General features: G+C 67.8%; 6 non-coding genes across 6 annotated transcripts; all 6 read left to right on the forward strand.

Moving 5' to 3' along the window:
• The first annotated feature begins 1,938 nt into the window (after nucleotides 1-1,938).
• Nucleotides 1,939-2,057, forward strand: LOC141411791 (5S ribosomal RNA). Its single transcript, XR_012436630.1, has one exon. It is a non-coding gene; the product is annotated as a 5S ribosomal RNA (ribosomal RNA).
• Nucleotides 2,058-4,206: 2,149 nt separating this feature from the next.
• On the forward strand, nucleotides 4,207-4,325 carry LOC141411792 (5S ribosomal RNA). The gene has a single exon (XR_012436631.1). It is a non-coding gene; the product is annotated as a 5S ribosomal RNA (ribosomal RNA).
• A 2,151-nt stretch (nucleotides 4,326-6,476) lies between these two features.
• Nucleotides 6,477-6,595, forward strand: LOC141411793 (5S ribosomal RNA). Its single transcript, XR_012436632.1, has one exon. It is a non-coding gene; the product is annotated as a 5S ribosomal RNA (ribosomal RNA).
• Nucleotides 6,596-8,758: 2,163 nt separating this feature from the next.
• Nucleotides 8,759-8,877, forward strand: LOC141411794 (5S ribosomal RNA). Its single transcript, XR_012436633.1, has one exon. It is a non-coding gene; the product is annotated as a 5S ribosomal RNA (ribosomal RNA).
• A 2,145-nt stretch (nucleotides 8,878-11,022) lies between these two features.
• On the forward strand, nucleotides 11,023-11,141 carry LOC141411795 (5S ribosomal RNA). The gene has a single exon (XR_012436634.1). It is a non-coding gene; the product is annotated as a 5S ribosomal RNA (ribosomal RNA).
• A 2,145-nt stretch (nucleotides 11,142-13,286) lies between these two features.
• Nucleotides 13,287-13,405, forward strand: LOC141411796 (5S ribosomal RNA). Its single transcript, XR_012436635.1, has one exon. It is a non-coding gene; the product is annotated as a 5S ribosomal RNA (ribosomal RNA).
• Nucleotides 13,406-15,174: the final 1,769 nt, after the last annotated feature.

Genomic DNA, 15,174 nt, shown 5'->3' on the forward strand with positions numbered 1-15,174 from the left:
CCTGGGGCGCGCGCCCGCGACACGGGTCACCAGCGAGGTTGGTCCCAGGCCACGTTGGGGACCGCTCCCCAACTGCCCTCCAGGCGGGCGGGGAGGGACGTGCGGAAGCCATGAGAAAGTGGGTCCTGCACCCCAGCGGGCCCCACAGCGGGACGCGCCACACCTGGGCTCGCCACAAGGTGGTGCACTGGGTCCAGGGCAAGACGCCAGGGGACAGAGAAGCAGGGAGCCTCAGTCGGGTGCTGCTCCACGTCGCGCTCCGTCGCTCAACCCAAGACAGGGCAGCCAGCGCGCGACCTCTACGTGGGATCCCGCCTCCCACGGCAGAGCCTGCGGTCACAGGGACAGAGGGCGCAGGCCGCCAGAGCTCCGGATGCCAGCGGCAGCTCCCCGTCCCGCTCAAAGGGAGGGAGGGCCGCCGCTGGCGCCCAGTCGCCTGTGCCACCCTCCGGGTCTCAAAGCACTCCTCAGTCAGCTCAAGGACCGGGGCCACCTGGCCTTCGGGGTCACATGGGCTTGGGCACGACGGAAGGGACCGCTTGCCCCCGTGGAACAGACATTCTCCCCGTGGACAACCTCAGGTGCCGGGACCCTCTGCTCCGCCTTGGAAAACCCACCTTCTGCAATGTATGCCCAACGCAATCAGGCCGAGCAGATTGACCCCCTCGGCCCGGCCCCAGTGTGTGATGGGGCTCTGTGCGTGAGGGCTTGCTCTTCCCCACCTACACCAGGCACGGCATCTAACACACACACACACACACACACACACACACACCACGCAGAGACACCCAGACCACGCACGCACGCACGGGGACGCACCCTCCTCTCCCCCACCCCACACACGAGCAGCCGAAGGACAAGAGGGTATGGCTGGGGCCTGAGCGGGAACAAGCGAAGCCTTGGTTTGCGGCCCCTCGGCCAACTGCATCAGGATTTTTGTCTGGGCTCGGAGGCCAGAGGATCTCTGCCATTTGCTAGCAGGGCCAGGGATGGCAGGAGGGTGGGTACGGGGCTCAGCCAGGGCCAGTTCTGCTGGCACGATCCTGTAGCACGTGGCCGCGTAGCACGGGGCCGGGTCTGAAGGAGGCCAAGCAGGGGCACAAGACCCAGCAGCGGCACAGGGAAGAGGCCCAGGGCACCCAGGAGCAGACGAGACCCGGGAGTCGTGCGTGCTTGGCGTGGCCGCGGGCCCCGTGACGCCCGAGGACTCGAGTGCTCAGCCCCGTGTAGTGGCCGCGAAGGCCTGCCTGGGAGAAACGCCCCGGGAGGCCGGCAGGAACCCGGGATCGGAAGGGATGTGGAGGGGCCCCGGGTCGGAGGAGATGGCTTTGGCTGTGTTTGGTTTTGTTTCTTCTTCCCAAGATCCCGGGTGTGAAAGGGGCCAGAGGTGAAGTCCTGGGCTGGAAAGCCTCACGATTCAGCCCCGCAGCCCCAGGCCCTGAGTGTGGAGGAGGGCGGAGCGGGTCGGCGAAGGGCGCGGCTGCCGTTTTCCTGATGGGCTGGAGGGGCAGTGGCGCTTTCCGGACGAAGAGGACCGGAAGGGTCCCCGAGACCTCCGCTGGGAGCCACGCACCCACCCAAGGATACGGCTCCAGGAGGCGACGGAGGAGGGCGGCTGCTTGCCCTGGCCCGAGCTGTGCGTCCCCCGCCTTGGCCACAGCAGTGGACATTCCCAGAAGAACAAGCGCCCGAGAGCACTGAGAAATTTTCCCCCGAGAAAACTTGACCCTCGTCCTGGCAGCAGGACACCTCGGGAAGAAAGCCACCCAGCGGCCACCTGGGCGAGACCGGCTGCCCGAGCAGGCGCGCGGGGCCTCTGGCCGCTGGCCCCGGGCTGCCAGCCCCCACCCGGACTCCCAGCCGTGCCAGGAGAGCAGCGTGGAGACGCACGCCGGGGCCCTCGGCAGGCTCTTGGGGCTCCCGGAGGCGGCGGCTAGCGTCTACGGCCATACCACCCTGAACGCGCCCGATCTCGTCTGATCTCGGAAGCTAAGCAGGGTCGGGCCTGGTTAGTACTTGGATGGGAGACCGCCTGGGAATACCGGGTGCTGTAGGCTTTTGCTCCTCCCTCCCTCGCTGCTCCTTTTGTCTTCGGGGACTTCGCCACCACCCCCCCCACCACCACCACCACCCCCAGCACCACCACCACCACCACCACCACAACGACCCACCGTGACCACGACCCCGACCCCGTCCGGGCCACCCGCCAGACCCACGCACACCGAATCCTCACAGCTACGTCCCCGAATCCTCTCCCCTCCCCACACTCTCCTGGGGCGCGCGCCCGCGACACGGGTCACCAGCGAGGTTGGTCCCAGGCCACGTTGGGGACCGCTCCCCAACTGCCCTCCAGGCGGGCGGGGAGGGACGTGCGGAAGCCATGAGAAAGTGGGTCCTGCACCCCAGCGGGCCCCACAGCGGGACGCGCCACACCTGGGCTCGCCACAAGGTGGTGCACTGGGTCCAGGGCAAGACGCCAGGGGACAGAGAAGCAGGGAGCCTCAGTCGGGTGCTGCTCCACGTCGCGCTCCGTCGCTCAACCCAAGACAGGGCAGCCAGCGCGCGACCTCTACGTGGGATCCCGCCTCCCACGGCAGAGCCTGCGGTCACAGGGACAGAGGGCGCAGGCCGCCAGAGCTCCGGATGCCAGCGGCAGCTCCCCGTCCCGCTCAAAGGGAGGGAGGGCCGCCGCTGGCGCCCAGTCGCCTGTGCCACCCTCCGGGTCTCAAAGCACTCCTCAGTCAGCTCAAGGACCGGGGCCACCTGGCCTTCGGGGTCACATGGGCTTGGGCACGACGGAAGGGACCGCTTGCCCCCGTGGAACAGACATTCTCCCCGTGGACAACCTCAGGTGCCGGGACCCTCTGCTCCGCCTTGGAAAACCCACCTTCTGCAATGTATGCCCAACGCAATCAGGCCGAGCAGATTGACCCCCTCGGCCCGGCCCCAGTGTGTGATGGGGCTCTGTGCGTGAGGGCTTGCTCTTCCCCACCTACACCAGGCACGGCATCTAACACACACACACACACACACACACACACACCACGCAGAGACACCCAGACCACGCACGCACGCACGGGGACGCACCCTCCTCTCCCCCACCCCACACACGAGCAGCCGAAGGACAAGAGGGTATGGCTGGGGCCTGAGCGGGAACAAGCGAAGCCTTGGTTTGCGGCCCCTCGGCCAACTGCATCAGGATTTTTGTCTGGGCTCGGAGGCCAGAGGATCTCTGCCATTTGCTAGCAGGGCCAGGGATGGCAGGAGGGTGGGTACGGGGCTCAGCCAGGGCCAGTTCTGCTGGCACGATCCTGTAGCACGTGGCCGCGTAGCACGGGGCCGGGTCTGAAGGAGGCCAAGCAGGGGCACAAGACCCAGCAGCGGCACAGGGAAGAGGCCCAGGGCACCCAGGAGCAGACGAGACCCGGGAGTCGTGCGTGCTTGGCGTGGCCGCGGGCCCCGTGACGCCCGAGGACTCGAGTGCTCAGCCCCGTGTAGTGGCCGCGAAGGCCTGCCTGGGAGAAACGCCCCGGGAGGCCGGCAGGAACCCGGGATCGGAAGGGATGTGGAGGGGCCCCGGGTCGGAGGAGATGGCTTTGGCTGTGTTTGGTTTTGTTTCTTCTTCCCAAGATCCCGGGTGTGAAAGGGGCCAGAGGTGAAGTCCTGGGCTGGAAAGCCTCACGATTCAGCCCCGCAGCCCCAGGCCCTGAGTGTGGAGGAGGGCGGAGCGGGTCGGCGAAGGGCGCGGCTGCCGTTTTCCTGATGGGCTGGAGGGGCAGTGGCGCTTTCCGGACGAAGAGGACCGGAAGGGTCCCCGAGACCTCCGCTGGGAGCCACGCACCCACCCAAGGATACGGCTCCAGGAGGCGACGGAGGAGGGCGGCTGCTTGCCCTGGCCCGAGCTGTGCGTCCCCCGCCTTGGCCACAGCAGTGGACATTCCCAGAAGAACAAGCGCCCGAGAGCACTGAGAAATTTTCCCCCGAGAAAACTTGACCCTCGTCCTGGCAGCAGGACACCTCGGGAAGAAAGCCACCCAGCGGCCACCTGGGCGAGACCGGCTGCCCGAGCAGGCGCGCGGGGCCTCTGGCCGCTGGCCCCGGGCTGCCAGCCCCCACCCGGACTCCCAGCCGTGCCAGGAGAGCAGCGTGGAGACGCACGCCGGGGCCCTCGGCAGGCTCTTGGGGCTCCCGGAGGCGGCGGCTAGCGTCTACGGCCATACCACCCTGAACGCGCCCGATCTCGTCTGATCTCGGAAGCTAAGCAGGGTCGGGCCTGGTTAGTACTTGGATGGGAGACCGCCTGGGAATACCGGGTGCTGTAGGCTTTTGCTCCTCCCTCCCTCGCTGCTCCTTTTGTCTTCGGGGACTTCGCCACCACCCCCCCCACCACCACCACCACCCCCAGCACCACCACCACCACCACCACCACAACGACCCACCGTGACCACGACCCCGACCCCGTCCGGGCCACCCGCCAGACCCACGCACACCGAATCCTCACAGCTACGTCCCCGAATCCTCTCCCCTCCCCACACTCTCCTGGGGCGCGCGCCCGCGACACGGGTCACCAGCGAGGTTGGTCCCAGGCCACGTTGGGGACCGCTCCCCAACTGCCCTCCAGGCGGGCGGGGAGGGACGTGCGGAAGCCATGAGAAAGTGGGTCCTGCACCCCAGCGGGCCCCACAGCGGGACGCGCCACACCTGGGCTCGCCACAAGGTGGTGCACTGGGTCCAGGGCAAGACGCCAGGGGACAGAGAAGCAGGGAGCCTCAGTCGGGTGCTGCTCCACGTCGCGCTCCGTCGCTCAACCCAAGACAGGGCAGCCAGCGCGCGACCTCTACGTGGGATCCCGCCTCCCACGGCAGAGCCTGCGGTCACAGGGACAGAGGGCGCAGGCCGCCAGAGCTCCGGATGCCAGCGGCAGCTCCCCGTCCCGCTCAAAGGGAGGGAGGGCCGCCGCTGGCGCCCAGTCGCCTGTGCCACCCTCCGGGTCTCAAAGCACTCCTCAGTCAGCTCAAGGACCGGGGCCACCTGGCCTTCGGGGTCACATGGGCTTGGGCACGACGGAAGGGACCGCTTGCCCCCGTGGAACAGACATTCTCCCCGTGGACAACCTCAGGTGCCGGGACCCTCTGCTCCGCCTTGGAAAACCCACCTTCTGCAATGTATGCCCAACGCAATCAGGCCGAGCAGATTGACCCCCTCGGCCCGGCCCCAGTGTGTGATGGGGCTCTGTGCGTGAGGGCTTGCTCTTCCCCACCTACACCAGGCACGGCATCTAACACACACACACACACACACACACACACACACCACGCAGAGACACCCAGACCACGCACGCACGCACGGGGACGCACCCTCCTCTCCCCCACCCCACACACGAGCAGCCGAAGGACAAGAGGGTATGGCTGGGGCCTGAGCGGGAACAAGCGAAGCCTTGGTTTGCGGCCCCTCGGCCAACTGCATCAGGATTTTTGTCTGGGCTCGGAGGCCAGAGGATCTCTGCCATTTGCTAGCAGGGCCAGGGATGGCAGGAGGGTGGGTACGGGGCTCAGCCAGGGCCAGTTCTGCTGGCACGATCCTGTAGCACGTGGCCGCGTAGCACGGGGCCGGGTCTGAAGGAGGCCAAGCAGGGGCACAAGACCCAGCAGCGGCACAGGGAAGAGGCCCAGGGCACCCAGGAGCAGACGAGACCCGGGAGTCGTGCGTGCTTGGCGTGGCCGCGGGCCCCGTGACGCCCGAGGACTCGAGTGCTCAGCCCCGTGTAGTGGCCGCGAAGGCCTGCCTGGGAGAAACGCCCCGGGAGGCCGGCAGGAACCCGGGATCGGAAGGGATGTGGAGGGGCCCCGGGTCGGAGGAGATGGCTTTGGCTGTGTTTGGTTTTGTTTCTTCTTCCCAAGATCCCGGGTGTGAAAGGGGCCAGAGGTGAAGTCCTGGGCTGGAAAGCCTCACGATTCAGCCCCGCAGCCCCAGGCCCTGAGTGTGGAGGAGGGCGGAGCGGGTCGGCGAAGGGCGCGGCTGCCGTTTTCCTGATGGGCTGGAGGGGCAGTGGCGCTTTCCGGACGAAGAGGACCGGAAGGGTCCCCGAGACCTCCGCTGGGAGCCACGCACCCACCCAAGGATACGGCTCCAGGAGGCGACGGAGGAGGGCGGCTGCTTGCCCTGGCCCGAGCTGTGCGTCCCCCGCCTTGGCCACAGCAGTGGACATTCCCAGAAGAACAAGCGCCCGAGAGCACTGAGAAATTTTCCCCCGAGAAAACTTGACCCTCGTCCTGGCAGCAGGACACCTCGGGAAGAAAGCCACCCAGCGGCCACCTGGGCGAGACCGGCTGCCCGAGCAGGCGCGCGGGGCCTCTGGCCGCTGGCCCCGGGCTGCCAGCCCCCACCCGGACTCCCAGCCGTGCCAGGAGAGCAGCGTGGAGACGCACGCCGGGGCCCTCGGCAGGCTCTTGGGGCTCCCGGAGGCGGCGGCTAGCGTCTACGGCCATACCACCCTGAACGCGCCCGATCTCGTCTGATCTCGGAAGCTAAGCAGGGTCGGGCCTGGTTAGTACTTGGATGGGAGACCGCCTGGGAATACCGGGTGCTGTAGGCTTTTGCTCCTCCCTCCCTCGCTGCTCCTTTTGTCTTCGGGGACTTCGCCACCACCCCCCCCACCACCACCACCACCCCCAGCACCACCACCACCACCACCACCACAACGACCCACCGTGACCACGACCCCGACCCCGTCCGGGCCACCCGCCAGACCCACGCACACCGAATCCTCACAGCTACGTCCCCGAATCCTCTCCCCTCCCCACACTCTCCTGGGGCGCGCGCCCGCGACACGGGTCACCAGCGAGGTTGGTCCCAGGCCACGTTGGGGACCGCTCCCCAACTGCCCTCCAGGCGGGCGGGGAGGGACGTGCGGAAGCCATGAGAAAGTGGGTCCTGCACCCCAGCGGGCCCCACAGCGGGACGCGCCACACCTGGGCTCGCCACAAGGTGGTGCACTGGGTCCAGGGCAAGACGCCAGGGGACAGAGAAGCAGGGAGCCTCAGTCGGGTGCTGCTCCACGTCGCGCTCCGTCGCTCAACCCAAGACAGGGCAGCCAGCGCGCGACCTCTACGTGGGATCCCGCCTCCCACGGCAGAGCCTGCGGTCACAGGGACAGAGGGCGCAGGCCGCCAGAGCTCCGGATGCCAGCGGCAGCTCCCCGTCCCGCTCAAAGGGAGGGAGGGCCGCCGCTGGCGCCCAGTCGCCTGTGCCACCCTCCGGGTCTCAAAGCACTCCTCAGTCAGCTCAAGGACCGGGGCCACCTGGCCTTCGGGGTCACATGGGCTTGGGCACGACGGAAGGGACCGCTTGCCCCCGTGGAACAGACATTCTCCCCGTGGACAACCTCAGGTGCCGGGACCCTCTGCTCCGCCTTGGAAAACCCACCTTCTGCAATGTATGCCCAACGCAATCAGGCCGAGCAGATTGACCCCCTCGGCCCGGCCCCAGTGTGTGATGGGGCTCTGTGCGTGAGGGCTTGCTCTTCCCCACCTACACCAGGCACGGCATCTAACACACACACACACACACACACACACACACACCACGCAGAGACACCCAGACCACGCACGCACGCACGGGGACGCACCCTCCTCTCCCCCACCCCACACACGAGCAGCCGAAGGACAAGAGGGTATGGCTGGGGCCTGAGCGGGAACAAGCGAAGCCTTGGTTTGCGGCCCCTCGGCCAACTGCATCAGGATTTTTGTCTGGGCTCGGAGGCCAGAGGATCTCTGCGAGGATCTCTGCCATTTGCTAGCAGGGCCAGGGATGGCAGGAGGGTGGGTACGGGGCTCAGCCAGGGCCAGTTCTGCTGGCACGATCCTGTAGCACGTGGCCGCGTAGCACGGGGCCGGGTCTGAAGGAGGCCAAGCAGGGGCACAAGACCCAGCAGCGGCACAGGGAAGAGGCCCAGGGCACCCAGGAGCAGACGAGACCCGGGAGTCGTGCGTGCTTGGCGTGGCCGCGGGCCCCGTGACGCCCGAGGACTCGAGTGCTCAGCCCCGTGTAGTGGCCGCGAAGGCCTGCCTGGGAGAAACGCCCCGGGAGGCCGGCAGGAACCCGGGATCGGAAGGGATGTGGAGGGGCCCCGGGTCGGAGGAGATGGCTTTGGCTGTGTTTGGTTTTGTTTCTTCTTCCCAAGATCCCGGGTGTGAAAGGGGCCAGAGGTGAAGTCCTGGGCTGGAAAGCCTCACGATTCAGCCCCGCAGCCCCAGGCCCTGAGTGTGGAGGAGGGCGGAGCGGGTCGGCGAAGGGCGCGGCTGCCGTTTTCCTGATGGGCTGGAGGGGCAGTGGCGCTTTCCGGACGAAGAGGACCGGAAGGGTCCCCGAGACCTCCGCTGGGAGCCACGCACCCACCCAAGGATACGGCTCCAGGAGGCGACGGAGGAGGGCGGCTGCTTGCCCTGGCCCGAGCTGTGCGTCCCCCGCCTTGGCCACAGCAGTGGACATTCCCAGAAGAACAAGCGCCCGAGAGCACTGAGAAATTTTCCCCCGAGAAAACTTGACCCTCGTCCTGGCAGCAGGACACCTCGGGAAGAAAGCCACCCAGCGGCCACCTGGGCGAGACCGGCTGCCCGAGCAGGCGCGCGGGGCCTCTGGCCGCTGGCCCCGGGCTGCCAGCCCCCACCCGGACTCCCAGCCGTGCCAGGAGAGCAGCGTGGAGACGCACGCCGGGGCCCTCGGCAGGCTCTTGGGGCTCCCGGAGGCGGCGGCTAGCGTCTACGGCCATACCACCCTGAACGCGCCCGATCTCGTCTGATCTCGGAAGCTAAGCAGGGTCGGGCCTGGTTAGTACTTGGATGGGAGACCGCCTGGGAATACCGGGTGCTGTAGGCTTTTGCTCCTCCCTCCCTCGCTGCTCCTTTTGTCTTCGGGGACTTCGCCACCACCCCCCCCACCACCACCACCACCCCCAGCACCACCACCACCACCACCACCACAACGACCCACCGTGACCACGACCCCGACCCCGTCCGGGCCACCCGCCAGACCCACGCACACCGAATCCTCACAGCTACGTCCCCGAATCCTCTCCCCTCCCCACACTCTCCTGGGGCGCGCGCCCGCGACACGGGTCACCAGCGAGGTTGGTCCCAGGCCACGTTGGGGACCGCTCCCCAACTGCCCTCCAGGCGGGCGGGGAGGGACGTGCGGAAGCCATGAGAAAGTGGGTCCTGCACCCCAGCGGGCCCCACAGCGGGACGCGCCACACCTGGGCTCGCCACAAGGTGGTGCACTGGGTCCAGGGCAAGACGCCAGGGGACAGAGAAGCAGGGAGCCTCAGTCGGGTGCTGCTCCACGTCGCGCTCCGTCGCTCAACCCAAGACAGGGCAGCCAGCGCGCGACCTCTACGTGGGATCCCGCCTCCCACGGCAGAGCCTGCGGTCACAGGGACAGAGGGCGCAGGCCGCCAGAGCTCCGGATGCCAGCGGCAGCTCCCCGTCCCGCTCAAAGGGAGGGAGGGCCGCCGCTGGCGCCCAGTCGCCTGTGCCACCCTCCGGGTCTCAAAGCACTCCTCAGTCAGCTCAAGGACCGGGGCCACCTGGCCTTCGGGGTCACATGGGCTTGGGCACGACGGAAGGGACCGCTTGCCCCCGTGGAACAGACATTCTCCCCGTGGACAACCTCAGGTGCCGGGACCCTCTGCTCCGCCTTGGAAAACCCACCTTCTGCAATGTATGCCCAACGCAATCAGGCCGAGCAGATTGACCCCCTCGGCCCGGCCCCAGTGTGTGATGGGGCTCTGTGCGTGAGGGCTTGCTCTTCCCCACCTACACCAGGCACGGCATCTAACACACACACACACACACACACACACCACGCAGAGACACCCAGACCACGCACGCACGCACGGGGACGCACCCTCCTCTCCCCCACCCCACACACGAGCAGCCGAAGGACAAGAGGGTATGGCTGGGGCCTGAGCGGGAACAAGCGAAGCCTTGGTTTGCGGCCCCTCGGCCAACTGCATCAGGATTTTTGTCTGGGCTCGGAGGCCAGAGGATCTCTGCCATTTGCTAGCAGGGCCAGGGATGGCAGGAGGGTGGGTACGGGGCTCAGCCAGGGCCAGTTCTGCTGGCACGATCCTGTAGCACGTGGCCGCGTAGCACGGGGCCGGGTCTGAAGGAGGCCAAGCAGGGGCACAAGACCCAGCAGCGGCACAGGGAAGAGGCCCAGGGCACCCAGGAGCAGACGAGACCCGGGAGTCGTGCGTGCTTGGCGTGGCCGCGGGCCCCGTGACGCCCGAGGACTCGAGTGCTCAGCCCCGTGTAGTGGCCGCGAAGGCCTGCCTGGGAGAAACGCCCCGGGAGGCCGGCAGGAACCCGGGATCGGAAGGGATGTGGAGGGGCCCCGGGTCGGAGGAGATGGCTTTGGCTGTGTTTGGTTTTGTTTCTTCTTCCCAAGATCCCGGGTGTGAAAGGGGCCAGAGGTGAAGTCCTGGGCTGGAAAGCCTCACGATTCAGCCCCGCAGCCCCAGGCCCTGAGTGTGGAGGAGGGCGGAGCGGGTCGGCGAAGGGCGCGGCTGCCGTTTTCCTGATGGGCTGGAGGGGCAGTGGCGCTTTCCGGACGAAGAGGACCGGAAGGGTCCCCGAGACCTCCGCTGGGAGCCACGCACCCACCCAAGGATACGGCTCCAGGAGGCGACGGAGGAGGGCGGCTGCTTGCCCTGGCCCGAGCTGTGCGTCCCCCGCCTTGGCCACAGCAGTGGACATTCCCAGAAGAACAAGCACCCGAGAGCACTGAGAAATTTTCCCCCGAGAAAACTTGACCCTCGTCCTGGCAGCAGGACACCTCGGGAAGAAAGCCACCCAGCGGCCACCTGGGCGAGACCGGCTGCCCGAGCAGGCGCGCGGGGCCTCTGGCCGCTGGCCCCGGGCTGCCAGCCCCCACCCGGACTCCCAGCCGTGCCAGGAGAGCAGCGTGGAGACGCACGCCGGGGCCCTCGGCAGGCTCTTGGGGCTCCCGGAGGCGGCGGCTAGCGTCTACGGCCATACCACCCTGAACGCGCCCGATCTCGTCTGATCTCGGAAGCTAAGCAGGGTCGGGCCTGGTTAGTACTTGGATGGGAGACCGCCTGGGAATACCGGGTGCTGTAGGCTTTTGCTCCTCCCTCCCTCGCTGCTCCTTTTGTCTTCGGGGACTTCGCCACCACCCCCCCCACCACCACCACCACCCCCAGCACCACCACCACCACCACCACCACAACGACCCACCGTGACCACGACCCCGACCCCGTCCGGGCCACCCGCCAGACCCACGCACACCGAATCCTCACAGCTACGTCCCCGAATCCTCTCCCCTCCCCACACTCTCCTGGGGCGCGCGCCCGCGACACGGGTCACCAGCGAGGTTGGTCCCAGGCCACGTTGGGGACCGCTCCCCAACTGCCCTCCAGGCGGGCGGGGAGGGACGTGCGGAAGCCATGAGAAAGTGGGTCCTGCACCCCAGCGGGCCCCACAGCGGGACGCGCCACACCTGGGCTCGCCACAAGGTGGTGCACTGGGTCCAGGGCAAGACGCCAGGGGACAGAGAAGCAGGGAGCCTCAGTCGGGTGCTGCTCCACGTCGCGCTCCGTCGCTCAACCCAAGACAGGGCAGCCAGCGCGCGACCTCTACGTGGGATCCCGCCTCCCACGGCAGAGCCTGCGGTCACAGGGACAGAGGGCGCAGGCCGCCAGAGCTCCGGATGCCAGCGGCAGCTCCCCGTCCCGCTCAAAGGGAGGGAGGGCCGCCGCTGGCGCCCAGTCGCCTGTGCCACCCTCCGGGTCTCAAAGCACTCCTCAGTCAGCTCAAGGACCGGGGCCACCTGGCCTTCGGGGTCACATGGGCTTGGGCACGACGGAAGGGACCGCTTGCCCCCGTGGAACAGACATTCTCCCCGTGGACAACCTCAGGTGCCGGGACCCTCTGCTCCGCCTTGGAAAACCCACCTTCTGCAATGTATGCCCAACGCAATCAGGCCGAGCAGATTGACCCCCTCGGCCCGGCCCCAGTGTGTGATGGGGCTCTGTGCGTGAGGGCTTGCTCTTCCCCACCTACACCAGGCACGGCATCTAACACACACACACACACACACACACACCACGCAGAGACACCCAGACCACGCACGCACGCACGGGGACGCACCCTCCTCTCCCCCACCCCACACACGAGCAGCCGAAGGACAAGAGGGTATGGCTGGGGCCTGAGCGGGAACAAGCGAAGCCTTGGTTTGCGGCCCCTCGGCCAACTGCATCAGGATTTTTGTCTGGGCTCGGAGGCCAGAGGATCTCTGCCATTTGCTAGCAGGGCCAGGGATGGCAGGAGGGTGGGTACGGGGCTCAGCCAGGGCCAGTTCTGCTGGCACGATCCTGTAGCACGTGGCCGCGTAGCACGGGGCCGGGTCTGAAGGAGGCCAAGCAGGGGCACAAGACCCAGCAGCGGCACAGGGAAGAGGCCCAGGGCACCCAGGAGCAGACGAGACCCGGGAGTCGTGCGTGCTTGGCGTGGCCGCGGGCCCCGTGACGCCCGAGGACTCGAGTGCTCAGCCCCGTGTAGTGGCCGCGAAGGCCTGCCTGGGAGAAACGCCCCGGGAGGCCTGCAGGAACCCGGGATCGGAAGGGATGTGGAGGGGCCCCGGGTCGGAGGAGATGGCTTTGGCTGTGTTTGGTTTTGTTTCTTCTTCCCAAGATCCCGGGTGTGAAAGGGGCCAGAGGTGAAGTCCTGGGCTGGAAAGCCTCACGATTCAGCCCCGCAGCCCCAGGCCCTGAGTGTGGAGGAGGGCGGAGCGGGTCGGCGAAGGGCGCGGCTGCCGTTTTCCTGATGGGCTGGAGGGGCAGTGGCGCTTTCCGGACGAAGAGGACCGGAAGGGTCCCCGAGACCTCCGCTGGGAGCCACGCACCCACCCAAGGATACGGCTCCAGGAGGCGACGGAGGAGGGCGGCTGCTTGCCCTGGCCCGAGCTGTGCGTCCCCCGCCTTGGCCACAGCAGTGGACATTCCCAGAAGAACAAGCGCCCGAGAGCACTGAGAAATTTTCCCCCGAGAAAACTTGACCCTCGTCCTGGCAGCAGGACACCTCGGGAAGAAAGCCACCCAGCGGCCACCTGGGCGAGACCGGCTGCCCGAGCAGGCGCGCGGGGCCTCTGGCCGCTGGCCCCGGGCTGCCAGCCCCCACCCGGACTCCCAGCCGTGCCAGGAGAGCAGCGTGGAGACGCACGCCGGGGCCCTCGGCAGGCTCTTGGGGCTCCCGGAGGCGGCGGCTAGCGTCTACGGCCATACCACCCTGAACGCGCCCGATCTCGTCTGATCTCGGAAGCTAAGCAGGGTCGGGCCTGGTTAGTACTTGGATGGGAGACCGCCTGGGAATACCGGGTGCTGTAGGCTTTTGCTCCTCCCTCCCTCGCTGCTCCTTTTGTCTTCGGGGACTTCGCCACCACCCCCCCCACCACCACCACCACCCCCAGCACCACCACCACCACCACCACCACAACGACCCACCGTGACCACGACCCCGACCCCGTCCGGGCCACCCGCCAGACCCACGCACACCGAATCCTCACAGCTACGTCCCCGAATCCTCTCCCCTCCCCACACTCTCCTGGGGCGCGCGCCCGCGACACGGGTCACCAGCGAGGTTGGTCCCAGGCCACGTTGGGGACCGCTCCCCAACTGCCCTCCAGGCGGGCGGGGAGGGACGTGCGGAAGCCATGAGAAAGTGGGTCCTGCACCCCAGCGGGCCCCACAGCGGGACGCGCCACACCTGGGCTCGCCACAAGGTGGTGCACTGGGTCCAGGGCAAGACGCCAGGGGACAGAGAAGCAGGGAGCCTCAGTCGGGTGCTGCTCCACGTCGCGCTCCGTCGCTCAACCCAAGACAGGGCAGCCAGCGCGCGACCTCTACGTGGGATCCCGCCTCCCACGGCAGAGCCTGCGGTCACAGGGACAGAGGGCGCAGGCCGCCAGAGCTCCGGATGCCAGCGGCAGCTCCCCGTCCCGCTCAAAGGGAGGGAGGGCCGCCGCTGGCGCCCAGTCGCCTGTGCCACCCTCCGGGTCTCAAAGCACTCCTCAGTCAGCTCAAGGACCGGGGCCACCTGGCCTTCGGGGTCACATGGGCTTGGGCACGACGGAAGGGACCGCTTGCCCCCGTGGAACAGACATTCTCCCCGTGGACAACCTCAGGTGCCGGGACCCTCTGCTCCGCCTTGGAAAACCCACCTTCTGCAATGTATGCCCAACGCAATCAGGCCGAGCAGATTGACCCCCTCGGCCCGGCCCCAGTGTGTGATGGGGCTCTGTGCGTGAGGGCTTGCTCTTCCCCACCTACACCAGGCACGGCATCTAACACACACACACACACACACACACACCACGCAGAGACACCCAGACCACGCACGCACGCACGGGGACGCACCCTCCTCTCCCCCACCCCACACACGAGCAGCCGAAGGACAAGAGGGTATGGCTGGGGCCTGAGCGGGAACAAGCGAAGCCTTGGTTTGCGGCCCCTCGGCCAACTGCATCAGGATTTTTGTCTGGGCTCGGAGGCCAGAGGATCTCTGCCATTTGCTAGCAGGGCCAGGGATGGCAGGAGGGTGGGTACGGGGCTCAGCCAGGGCCAGTTCTGCTGGCACGATCCTGTAGCACGTGGCCGCGTAGCACGGGGCCGGGTCTGAAGGAGGCCAAGCAGGGGCACAAGACCCAGCAGCGGCACAGGGAAGAGGCCCAGGGCACCCAGGAGCAGACGAGACCCGGGAGTCGTGCGTGCTTGGCGTGGCCGCGGGCCCCGTGACGCCCGAGGACTCGAGTGCTCAGCCCCGTGTAGTGGCCGCGAAGGCCTGCCTGGGAGAAACGCCCCGGGAGGCCGGCAGGAACCCGGGATCGGAAGGGATGTGGAGGGGCCCCGGGTCGGAGGAGATGGCTTTGGCTGTGTTTGGTTTTGTTTCTTCTTCCCAAGATCCCGGGTGTGAAAGGGGCCAGAGGTGAAGTCCTGGGCTGGAAAGCCTCACGATTCAGCCCCGCAGCCCCAGGCCCTGAGTGTGGAGGAGGGCGGAGCGGGTCGGCGAAGGGCGCGGCTGCCGTTTTCCTGATGGGCTGGAGGGGCAGTGGCGCTTTCCGGACGAAGAGGACCGGAAGGGTCCCCGAGACCTCCGCTGG

Source organism: Castor canadensis, chromosome 10, assembly GCF_047511655.1.
Source record: "Castor canadensis chromosome 10, mCasCan1.hap1v2, whole genome shotgun sequence".
Lineage (NCBI taxonomy): Eukaryota > Metazoa > Chordata > Mammalia > Rodentia > Castoridae > Castor > Castor canadensis.